We start from the raw sequence: 11,629 nt of genomic DNA, 5'->3' as shown, positions 1-11,629 counted from the left end.
AGAAGTTTTTCTTTACTATAGAAACAGAATCAAATTAAATTAAATTAAATTAAATTAACGTTAGAAAAGAATTCCCAAATTTCAAGTTAGAAAGTAATTTGGATAAAAATCTTTCAAGAGAGGAATTCAGAATTCCGTTGCAATCAGTACATGGAGAGGGATAACACATTTCGTAGTATAGCGGAAAGTTTACACAAAAACATACCAAGCTTGGCGGCAAATTCCATCAGTCGCAAAACTCCATCAACACCGTCGCGCACCCCAAAACGAGTTTCCACGACCAGTCCATCAAAAATTTGCGCCAAACAACAAACGAATTCGAGCTAACATAGATTCCACATTCCGAAACTTCTCGGAACCCAATTGCCACCGTTCAAAAAAAAAAAAAAAAAAAAAAAAAAGAAAAAAAAGAAAAAGAGAATCTGCCCCAATTTCTCTCAAACATCAACCTAAAAGACCTACAGAAGAGAAAAAAGAAAGAAAAGAAAATGTTTCAAAGTTTCTTTTCAAATTACATTAATCACGTTACTTTATATTTTTCGATGCATAATCGTCCGATTGAAATACATACGCAGACCACAAACTCAAAATACTCTGCAATTTTAACTGATTTACAAACGATCTAACATTCTTCTTCTGCTCTGTTTTCGCTTAGAAAGAGAAACTACAGCGATTTGCGAAAATAAAGAAAAAGGAGAAGAATTGGCTGAAATTTTCTTCAAAAATGATCCTACTCCGCAAAATTACAAATTTCACGCAATTTCTAGCCTTCGACGTATGATAGCGAGTCATTGAAACAGAAAGCAAACTGAAAGTAATCAATAATTTCTAAACGAATTGCAGATAACGTAACTCATCCTCTCAGTCCTTGAATATCGCACGGTTATCTGCTGGATCCTCGGAAGTTTGATTTAACGTCGTCACGAAAGGATGGCTGAAAATAATTTCGTCGTCGGGAAGAAAAGAAAGGAGAAAGGAAAAACGTAAGGGAATTCAGCCTGTGGCGTCGATCGAACGATCGGCTGCCGGTTCTGCGGCGTTATCGCCATCAGATACCCGTCGCGAATATATACGAGCCACGAAGGACGAGCACACGGGCTCCGTCGATTCTTCGGGGTCAGCGTTTGGAATTCAGGAAGCAGCTTGTTCCGAAGAAAAAGCGGCACGTGATTGGACCGGCCGGAAGGAGCAAGTTTCTCGCCGCCTCGACGAAAAGGACTGGCTACGCCAGCCCTTCCAGCCCTTCGACCAGATTAATCTCGTTTTCGGGACGAGGCGAGTTAAGTGATCGTGACACGCAGAAAAGACGACTTTGCTAATTATTCCTGGTGGATAACAGTTCAAGGTTGATCCAAGGGAATTCTGGATGTTTTAAAGGGAAAAGGAAAGGCTAAGCCGGGCTACAAATTTTAGACATTTGGAACGATGCGAATACGGTTAGCTATCGGCTATTGATATTGTTGGTAACTCGAGTCCACGTGAATTGATGCGCTTCAGTTTAATTATTCGAAGATTTTCTAGGATTTTGTCAAGTACAATTGTTAATGAGTCTCTTCTAGTTTACAACTTCTTAATCATAGCAACTCGCCCTGAAAGTTTCTTTTGTTTTATATGGAAATAATGGATGCACGACTTTGTTTGTTTTATATTATTTTACTGAATTATGTATGATCCATTTTGTAGTAACAGAACAAAATGTTCTATTCAATTTGTTTTCCTCTAATAATTTTGTAGTAACAGAACAAAATGTTCTATTTAAATTGTTTTCCTGTAGTAATTTTCCAGTAAGAGAACAAAATGTTCCATTCAAATTGCTCTTTTGTAGTAATTTTTTAGTAACAGAACAAAATTTTCTATTCAAATTGTTTTAATGAATTATGTGTGATCCATTTTGTTCTAGTATACTGTTCTACTTACATTTGACACATTAAGTTTCATGTTTGTATAAACGTTGCCAGATAAAGCAATTGCGTGCAGATAGAGAGACTATTGGGACAACCTGATACTTGAAGATTCAAACTCGTTCATTGATATCATTATCCTGTGAAACGGCGCGCAAGAAGAAGATGAAAAAATGAATACAACGACCACGTCGACGGGGAAACGCCATTCCAATAAAAGAGAAAACTGATTCGTTCGAACAAAACAAGCGGCAGAATATGAGTTAAATGACACACAAATATCAACATAAAAATCAAATGTAAAATTCGTTAAAAATTTTTAACAATTGTGCGATCTCCGCAAAACCAATCTTCCGCAAACGAAATAAAAAATACCTAAACAAACCAGTCGGCGCAAAAACGTTGGCGAATATAGTTTGGTTAAATAACCAACACGGTATTTGAAATAACAAAAGTATTTAATAAAAACGAACGATGCAACCAGGATGGAAGAATATCACCGAGAACAGAGTCTGTCAACGCACATCGATTGGCATCGTTATTTCCGGTTATCGACCACCAGGTTTCAACTTACCTATTACTTTTTTAATTATCTTCAAGACCCCCTGGTTATCGTTATGCGTTCAACGGGACCATCTTAATCGGTTTAAGGGTTGCCCAGAGGAAACGAACGAAGCAACGGACGCAACCGAAATTACGACGATCGATCAGCTCCGTGGAAGTTGCTTCTGGTCTAATTATTTCGTGTTTCATTAAACCAGACCTCTTCCAGGCGCGATCGAAACTTTCCAGATTACAACGATGCCTCGACTGGCCACCCTTACCCGAGCTCTCGATGACTTGCAAGGATCTTGCCCCACTTACCAACTTCCTTCGAATCTTCGTCTCCTTTCCTCGCGCGGACGTTCACGTAAGTAAACGATGAAATCAGTTTTCTCCGCTTCCAGCGATTCCGCCGAATTGTTGTTATTTTCGCTGTTATTTATGTGAAATTGAAGCTTTTATGTACTACTCTTTTCGAGTACAATTTCGTCGTGAATTTGGCTTCGCTTCAGAAGCGAATGTGTCGGTGAAATCTTTAGTTCCACAGGTAGAAGAATTTGTACGCGTTTACTTAGAGAAACTTAACACTACGTTGACTGTCACGATGGTCACCGTGTTTCATTTAATTCTTTAGGATAATTAGAAGGAGAATTTCATGGATTAGAGAAGTTTCAAGTATGCGAATAACTTTGGTAAATGACACACAGTGGGAAGGAAACAAGTGGGAAAATACGTTCCAATTGAACGTTTCAGTGTAATATATTTTCGTGTATCATAGGGCAAAGCGTAAAATTAACGTGACGGTCAACGTGTTAAAAAGAGGGAAAAGTAATTCTCGTAATGTAAAATCGTCACAAGCTGGCGACCTTCATTCTTCCATTCTTTACATCTGAATCCCGCTTTCGTTTCAACCGAAAGGACAGCTTCAAATATTTGTGAAAAATCTTGGACGCAAAATTCAGACGAGAGACACGCGCATCGACGACTGTTTCTCGTCTTTCTCAAAGTTAACGAAATTTTCCGAGCGAAAGATACGACTAGATGGAAAGCGACCCAAACAACGTAGCAGCGTCGAATAGCTTGGAAACAATTTCTTAAACGCTGCGCACCATTCGCATCTGCAAGAGTTGGCAAGCGATAACCGAGACAGCTTACAAATTTCCGCAATGGCCCTGATCCCTTATTAATCACCAACGATCCCCTATCCCGTACAATTACAAAACATTTCCCAAGTTGCTGCTGTTCGATCCGCGCTGCATTCTCTGGAACGCGCTCCACTTCCAATCTAACTCAACCCTCTTTGCTCCAACTTTACGCTTCCAACTTCCGCTCGAACGTTCCGCTTTAGCAAACGAGAAAAGGGTAACAAGTAGCAAAGACTATGCGATGGAAGGGGTGAGCCTGGTTTCTTCGAGCCTTCGGTGGCAGTTTCTTGGCCTCGGGTCGAATTTCCAAGCGAGCGATAAAATAAATCCTACGATAGGCTTGCGTGAGTGAGGAGCGGAAACGGAATCGTGGCCGCCGCTCGTTTAAATATCGTCTTAATCTGGCGAGCCGAGGCCCTAAACCCGTGGCCTCTTAATTCCGACCGCGTAAACTTCCAGTCCAAACCTGACAAATCGTCCAACCGCGGATTATCCGTCGACGAAAAACTAATTAAGCCACGGAATACCACGAAACGAGGCTCGTGCTCGTCGAGTTATTCGCGCCGGTGTCTCGCGAGCGCAACTTCCCTCGTTTCGCGTTGCTTCGCTCGTGAAATCGCGATCGGCGGTGCGCTATGTACAGTATCCTTCAGAAGTATCGTCAAACTATGTGCAACACGCGATATTTACGATGAAAAGATTACTACAGTGCGTTTGGCAAATAATAATAAAAATGAGATATATATGTAAACTCCCTAGAGTTCAAGTGTGATAGGGACTCTCTCTGTTTACGAATAACACGACTTTCTTTGTTTCGCGGACAGAGCGACTTTCTTTTGTTTTACGGACAACCATTTTGAGAGACACTCGTTTCCCAAACGGACGGACAGTAGCGGCACTCGACAGCAAAATACTACCACTCGACACCAACTAGTGTCGGACGACGGCAGCGCATACTCTGCGAGGAAAACTTAAAAGGACAGACTGTAGACTCTAGATGGAGATACAACATGGCCCTTCCCCAAAAAGGTACAGAAGACAAACACAGAAAAAACATAAAAAAGTATTGGTGGATACCGAAACCATAATAAAAATAACAAGAGAAAGAACCACAAAGCGGCAACGCTCAAATCTCCCACCGTGTAAATAGTGTAAATATATAAACATTGTAAATACTGTAAATAATTCTACAAGACACCCCCTCTCCCCCTCGCCGTCCGCTCTCTCCCAACCCTTCGCAAAATCCCACAGACCTACCGAAACTAAAAGCAGACTACCGAACTGCTCTGTTTTTGCGACAAAGTTTTCAGGACAGAGTTAAGAAGAAAAAAAACAATATCATATATAAGCACCGCTCTACGGCGACTTAAATCCAAATTATAAATTATAATGCAAAAAAAAAAAAAAATGTAATTCAGACACACATAACATTGTATGGCTATGTCGTACCGATACATGTCGGTACTTTTGCCTAATCCACCCCACAACCGAAATTCATTGTTTATTATGAATGTTGAGGTTATTAGATGTATGTGAATACAAAGGAACGCATGGATAAATTGTAAGGTAGAAAATATATATATTCTGAATATTAAAGTGTTAGTACAAAATTTGGAATACAATACGAGCTGGTCCAAATCCGCACGCTAGCAGCGTTAACTTATACTGAAAAACCCTGAAGCCAACGTTGCATGTGTGCCGTTTATGGTTTGCCTTCGACGCAGTATTTTGTCTATGCGCTGTCGATGGCTTCACTGCTTGAGAAAACTAAAGACCAGATGTAGACTTTTCTTAGAAGTGGCGACCACTTCAACGATGAATACCATACATATCTAATAATCTTTTTCTGGGTCAATAAACATCATGAAAAAAAAAAAAAAAAAAAACGGCAGCGCAGTGGTTAGCGCCTTAGATTACGAACGTTCGGAACTCGGGTTCAAATCCCGGCGACCGGAGTCTGATTTTTCTTCCGCGGCATCAAAAATGAGAAGAAAAATGCAGCAGTACCCCAGCAGTAGTAATATCTACACGCGCAGCAGGACCTGTCTCACTCTGCACACTAGCAGTAGCGCACTATCACCACAACTAATACCGGCAAGCGGCTACTACAAACAAATAATACCACCTTAGAATAATTATTTAAAACATTGAAGATTGTCGGAGAAAGATCGGTAGCTGAGGACGTTGAAAATCGACTCTCGATTTTCAGGTAGACGTTGCACAGAACTTGTTATTTATTGTTTACTGTTATAGATTAGTATTGATTGTTGTTTATCCCGAGATTTACGACATTACATATATATCTCATATTGTATGGTTCATTCTTCTCAAAGAAACGATAGCAAGAGAAGGTGCGGATTGTAAAATTGAGAGAAATTCAACCGCGGTAAAGATACTTTGTGAAATTGATACCGTCTGGTTTCCAAAAAACAATTTTATCTTCTCATAATGTTCTACTATAATTGTGGCAATCTTGTAAATAGAGAGATAGAGAGATACAGTGGTTTAAAGTAGTTAGATAATTCATTTCTCTATATTTGTATTAAATTTCTTTCACTTCATATTCTTAACTCTGCTTAGTAAAATTATGGTATTTTTCATGCTGTTCATATTTACGCTTCCCTTTGCCACTGTAAATAGGTTCACTGATTTGACTTCTATTCCAAATCCATGTTGTTTCACACGTCTTAATTTGTACATCTAATATTCCTGCGCATGTAAAATTACTCGCGCTTAGTCTCAATTCCAGGCAAACCGTTCCAATAATCGTACATGACGACGTTATTTCGAATAATATATTTTTCGTGGGACAGTGCGTTTATGCGAACCCGAAGACGGAGTTCTTTTGCAGATTCAGAGTAGCTGGAGTACACCGATGAAAATCTCTCTTGTCGTAATTTTACATTTCTATCTTTTTATGAATAAAGCAACGTTATAATCAAAGTAACGAAATACCAGAATATCTGGATACTTTCGGAGGTTAGTGTATGCGGAAGGTCGTAGTTTCGATTTCTCGAGTGTTCGAGTATGCGTGTGGAATGAGAAGCGCAGGAGGCGAAAGGTTTCAGACTAGCGGGAAAAAGCGAAATCGCTCCGTTTCTATCCGCCTATCTAAATAGTTGCACGACTCCATAAATTCACCTGCTTAATTCCGACTCGCGCTGCCACCCTTCCATTCCCGAACCTCGGAAGGGGTTGTTCGAGCCGCGGGATTGCGAGTATCAGAAACACACGGCCCTGGAGACAGGTAGCGAAGGAAAATGCAAAGGACGAAGAAGGGTGTCGGAGTACGATTGTATGGGCAACTTCTTCGTGGCTGGATTAGCGCTCTTAATCCGGATCTCTGTGTTTAGGGATGAGTTTACTGGAAATATGGCTGGCGAGAGGGTGGTTACGAACGATCGGATTAGTTTTTGGCAGACTTTTGTTTCGATTAATCCTGTTACGGTCGAATGTTTATATTTCTATTCAGATATGTATAGTTTTGCGTGCTAGACTAGCTTGGCTGCGTAGTAGTGACACACGTATGTGAATATGAGTGTATAGAAGTATGTATGTGCAGAGCGTCTCGAAAAACAGATGAATGCAACTGTTCCGTTAGTAGTGTGGTATAGAAGATGGTGAGACAAAAAAAGCGCTGAGACGCGTGCAAATGTATATCGACGAAGATCCTGGAAATCGTTTATTAAATAAGTCTAAAACTATTTTAATATGAATTCAAAGTGTAACCTTAGTGTTCCTTTACTTTTATTTCGTTCTTTTTTATTCGTTCAATTTGAACAGGCAAAAGACATCTGTCGTTTCGTACGAAGTTGCTTAAAAATGGAACGAAGAAATCGTTAGGAAAGAAGAATTTTATTTTTATATTTCCATCCAATTTGACATATTTTTTATTCCTACGTCTTTCGGTGTCTCTTTTCACAATTCTGCTGCTATCCTGTCAATAGAATGCTTTCTATCGATATCGTTAAATCAGCCGAGAATCGATTTATCCTTTTTCTCTATCTTGTCAAAAATAAATCCTCTTTACTCGCTAATTGTCCAATTTGCTTACTCGAACAAAGGCTTCTAAATCGATATACTTTAAACTCTGTATTTTGTCCGAGTAATAAGATAACAAGATTTCGAGGAGCATAGGGAAATTCCGTATTTATCAAAGGTTCGGCTGCATACTGCAAAAATAGGAGGAAAGAAAAAACGAAGAAGAAAGAAAAAGTTGATTCACCCTCTTCCACGACACTAATAGGAGTGTCACGTACAGACCCTATCTATAATCTGGTCGCGCTAATTTCAGAGAATATCGAGAACGACGGATTTTTTAAGAGTTTACCAATGACCACGATCTTCCAACCCGAAACTTCCACTTTTCCAAGTAAAATTCATTTCACCTCTATCTTTTATACCATTGCGACAGAAATTAAGTCACCTAACTTTGTCGTTATCGAGTAAACCAATTGGACGCATTTTTAAGCAAAATTCCCTCGGACAATTAATCTTAAACGTTTCAATACTCGCCTAATCGTTTCGAAAGATGACCTCATTTTTCGTAATATGGTGGCATAGATAAATATTTGTGAAGTTTTCGAAAATTTTAACTATCTTATTTATTATTTTTAACACTTTGATTGCCACACCGAAATCACATGTTTCGCTCAGGATGCCACGGGAGTATTTTTATTATTCAAAGCATATAATGGCAAAATAATAATAAATTGATGATGTAAGACAACATTCTTCCCAACGGACGTTTATCTTATTGGTGGTCATGGGTAACCCCTGTGGCGCCTTGGTAACAGTTGATAGCAACATATTATAACGAGGCTTCGTTTATTTCAACAAACCATTCGCATTCGTTATTTCGTCGCAAGCAAAACGTGCAGAATATATTGTTGAAACGTGTAGAAGATATTAGTAAACAGTATTTGCTCGTTCTATATACAATAGCAAGATATGTGCACTCTTCTAACTTCAATTATATGATTATAAAGCAGTATTTTCGATTATTCTCTAAGCTGCGTTTATAATAATATTCGTAGATTATCCTTCAAAGATGTGAATGCAAACACAGTGCACCGTTAGATGCAAGTTTTGTTCTCTTTTTTTTTATCGATATATTATAAAACCCGTCAAGTTGCGTCCTTTGTGTGAACAAAATTTCAACGTACCAATGAAGAATCTTTCAATGAATTATACGCAGATGTTTTATTTGATTGTCCGAGTGATTGTGAATCAAATTGTGGTGGCTTGGAAAATGATACTATATCGGAAGATAGTGAATCTGATATTAGGTCAGCAAAACATCAAAAAGCAAATGTAATAGTATTAAATAGTGACGACGAATTGGAAGAAGAGTGGAACGAACATATCACACCAAACTTACAGAATTATTTAACATCCGACTAGAGCTTGCAGAGTATGCGCTTCAAAAGGAAAACGCAGTGAAATATTTGCAAAAGCTATTGTGTACCATTATACGTAGGTTACACTATTTATTATACGGAAAAGAAATATTAAAAGTTGAATAATAAGTAAAACTTATTAAAGTTTATTTACATTGTTTTATTTCCACATCTAATTACGAAATAATAGCCGATGACATAAGATAAATTCTCAGTAAAATTACCGGTCAACAATGTGTTAATTATTTCGTTCCTTCAGAACTTCAAAATATATCATTCGAAAAAAAAAAGAAAAACACGTAACTAAGTGTATAACTTAAAGATTCAAGAATTTATATTTAAAATATAACATATAATAAATAATATGTACAATATATGTATTGTAAATTGGTGTTTGTCAATAGCAGCGAGTATTAGTGAGTATCGTATTGTGATTCAAAGCGTGAAAGTTTGAATATCCCTTTGTGAACGACTAAATGTTCCATCTAATGGAGGTAATTCCATTTACGTCCGACAGTTAAGCGCAAGAAAATGATGGAAGATAAAGGAAACTCGATGATACAACCGATTCGTTCTATTCGTTGTGCGGCGTTTTAAATCTTCGCGGGCTCGCGTTCGCGAAATTTACGAGTCCTTAAGCGAACCGTGAGAGTGTAATTCAAGTTCGGGATCGCCTGCATGCCGCTGGCAATGAGAAAGAAGATCCAAAGAGGCTTCTCTAGTATCGAACTGCTCGTAAAAGAGCTTTCACGCGATCAGACTTTTGCAATGAAAGTTCGCCACGTTCAATCGATTCACCGTTGAATCATTGCCCATCGCCTTTAAGGTTCCTTACGAATCATTCTTCGAAGTTCGTAAATGCACCTTTAGGATAGCGCCGTTCGACCTCGTAAAAATCGGCTCGATCCGATCTTTGGAAGTGCGTTCACGGGATTAGGTGAAAATTTTTACAGAATTGTATAAGGTATAATATCTTAAATCCTTGGTATTGTTTTAAGAATACGGAGAAAATAATTATTAATTATTTAATAATTTTTAATTTGAAGTTCAGTTCACGTAAAATAATCATAGATTCCTATAATATCGATATACCTGTTACGTATTATTATTTGCAAATGTAAACTCCTAGATAACAATGAGAATATTTCTATTCACAGAAAATTCCCTCTTTCTTGATACGAGTGATTAAACCAAAAAGATAAAATCGTACACGTAATATTAATATTCTAAATTTGCAAACTCTGGAAAAACAACATTTTATGTATAACCTGATACTATCGTATAACTTTCATATTGAAATTCTTCAAGGCTGTATATCGAAGAAAAAGGCCAAGTATGTTAAGCATTTGCTTTATAAGGGGAGTAGTTCCAAACCAGCGAATGAATGAAAAGAAATTACCAATAATTTTACATAGTAGAATACGAAGTTAGTTCCTATGTTATTTCTCTCGATGAAAAAAGAAGAAAACGCGAAAAAATATTTCTTTATTAATCACTCATCGAAGGGAAAACTTTTCCTCTTTCGAAGAATTAAAGGAACGTGTCAAAGAATCAGCAAATCCATGAACATCCATGGAAGCAATAAAACGATAAAAGAAACGAGGAAAATGCGAAAGAAGACGCACGACAGAGCCAGCAAACTATCGCGAGTCGAAGCAGTTATGATTTTTCCCTCGTTTCTTTCTCGCTTCTTTCCACCTTCGTTTCTGACTCTTCCATTCTGTTTCTCTCTTTTTCTTTGATACAGTTGCGAATCTCGCACGAATTGGTGCAACAGCCGCCCTTCAGATTTTCCTGTGACGCGGTTGCGGCATTAAGAAGGCTAGCGACGAAACTTGGTGATTGATGTTGACTTGTGGATGTTGGTTTGTAGCTGTCAAGGGTAGCTTGCTTTGCCGGGACGTTTCAAAGGCCGATTTGTGGGTGCATCTTTAATTGGCAATTGGGAGAAGCCTGGAGGTCGGCCTAGAAGCCACGTCGATGGCTCGCCTTCTAACGAGCACCGATAAGATTTCTCCTTCTTTCCATTCTTCCTCTCTTTCTCCTCTGACGTTAAATACGTTGCTTATTAAATCGCGGTACGCTTTCGCGGTGGATCAATTAGGGGAATCACTTGCAACGTCGACCACGAGAATCGCGACGATGAATAGAAGGGAAGAGAACTAGACGACGTACCGCGCAAGTGGTTAAATAAATTGAAAATGTAGCTGGATGATTGACTGAGGCAAAGCGGAAATTCGTTATCGGAGAACCTTTTAATTACACGACGTAGATGTATAGTAGAGGCGTATGCAGTTAATATACATGTTGAGAATTTTGGATCTTAATTGCCGAAATAATGATATATGTAGAAACACTAAGTTTACACTTAGAATTTATATTAAAATAGTTATATATTTATTTGATAAACGATTTCAAAGATATTCATCGATATACTTGCACGCGTCTCACCTTCTTCCATACCAGACTGTTAACTGAACAGTTTACATTCCTTTGTTTCCGAGACGCCGCGCATAACATACTTCCACACACTCATATTCACATACATGTATCACTACTACGCAGCTAATCTAGTCTAGCGCATAAAATTATGTATATCTCAATAATACATAGGAACGTTGAAAAGTTAGATTGCCTCTAG

General features: G+C 38.4%; 1 protein-coding gene across 1 annotated transcript in view; it reads left to right on the top strand.

Moving 5' to 3' along the window:
- The window catches only part of LOC132916564 (transcriptional protein SWT1), a 321,821-nt gene that overhangs the window by 101,223 nt on the left and 208,969 nt on the right, over nt 1-11,629 (top strand). The window lies entirely within an intron of this gene.

The sequence above is a fragment of the Bombus pascuorum genome, chromosome 2 (genome assembly GCF_905332965.1).
Source record: "Bombus pascuorum chromosome 2, iyBomPasc1.1, whole genome shotgun sequence".
Classification (NCBI taxonomy): domain Eukaryota; kingdom Metazoa; phylum Arthropoda; class Insecta; order Hymenoptera; family Apidae; genus Bombus; species Bombus pascuorum.
The sequence above is the reverse complement of the archived record's forward strand: the minus strand, read 5'-3'. Positions and strand labels throughout refer to the sequence as shown.